Here is a 1,756-nt window from a genome sequence, read left to right on the forward strand (position 1 = left end):
TAAATGTAACCCAACCAGGACACAAATCTAGATAAAAACGTTTAGTTTTTTACTATCGTTCTTATTTCGCCAGTTTTGTTCCGCCGCTAACCCACAAGGTTCTTCATCTGATTTGTCAGAATTTATCGATTTTATTTCTAATTTCGGACTTTCGGGTTTTATAACATTAATTTTTGTTAAGATTTGCTTTGGCGTCTCGTAATGCATATTTGACATAGATGGTGATCTGTTAATTTCTGACATAGCTAATTTTGCTTTACCAGAGAAAGATTGAATATACCTAACCGTTAAAAATTTATCTATTAGCACAGATTATTAAAAAAAATTACACTTCGCATTGATTGCGAAGTGTAATTTTTTTTAATAATCTGTGCTTTATATCGTTAAATTCAGACTCAACTGCAGATGAACTTGCATTTATTTCGTCAAATCCAAATATTGGTATCATTATTCCACAGTATATGGGGAAATATGATAACAAAGATTTAATTTTTTTCGCCATTGCTGGAAAGTAATATGGATTTATGTTTACACCATTAGTAGCATTATGCAAATTATTAACGCAATTACTATCGAAGAACGTATTAACCCAGATAATCATTGCATTATCATCAGTAGAATTAAGTTTCTCGCTATTTTGATGTATATCTTCTTCATTAATATCTGTTAATGACAAATCCAATTCATCTACATCGCGACCGATCTCAGAACCCCGATCGGCAATTTCGTCTACATTAGAAACTCCTTTGATTTTATTGCAAAACAAAATTCGACATTTTTCAGCTAAAGTATCTTGCTGATTTTTGTCTTTTCCAATATTTTCACTTGAACAGAGAATAATCGTTGCTCGCACAATTTGTTGTAAATCATTGAAATCTGTTGTTCTTGTTACAGACACATCATCATTATGTAAATGTTTTAACTTTAGGATGGACTGCAGGTGTAAAAATTTTCCGTCTAGTTATAAAACTTACATAATGCGAAATATCTAAACGCAAGAAATTTCTTGTTCATGTTAACATGTTGGCATTTTTTCGTTTTTATTTGATATTAATAAGAACATTATGACTGTGACAAATATTCTTTTAGATCATTGCAATTACTAAATGCTTTTACAATAACACCCATTAATATCTGTCAAACTTATAAACTATCTGTTGTAAACATGGAAAACTTTTTTATTCGAACTACCGATTCGACGTATTTCTAACGCTATCTAAAAAAAGGCATGTTAATTTTGAACTCGAAATATATCGTTGTTCTCGAAGTTGTTGATCTTTTTCGCAACGATAATTGGGTTTTTCGCTGCGCTAACTTTGTGAGCGGCTGTCATTGCATATTTTGACAGTTGTGTGTTGTGTGTATTGAACGTAGATGTATAATAGAAATTATAGTAAAAATTTAAATAGCGCGCGCGAAACGCGCGTCTGTAATGCTAGTAACCAATAAAAAATAGATAATTTTATATCCGCCGCGTTCACGCGAGTTATAACAAACAAAAAGCGGAGCGCACGTGTAGGATACGTTGCTTACATCTCCTGAGAGTATTTTGTTTCTTGAGAGCGTAAACGGAGGAAGCGACAAGCGACAGTATCACAGTGGCTACCGTTGAGCATATATCACAAATTATCAGTGAAAGCAGTGTTTTTAAACCTTTCCGAACGTACGTACAACTATCTTGTCGTATATTATCCTATTATTTTTATTATGTCAGTAACATTATTTTTATTCTCGCGTGTCATGTTACAGTAAAATG

The sequence above is a fragment of the Wasmannia auropunctata genome, unplaced genomic scaffold (genome assembly GCF_000956235.1).
Source record: "Wasmannia auropunctata unplaced genomic scaffold, wasmannia.A_1.0 LD336078.1, whole genome shotgun sequence".
Taxonomy (NCBI): Eukaryota; Metazoa; Arthropoda; class Insecta; order Hymenoptera; family Formicidae; genus Wasmannia; species Wasmannia auropunctata.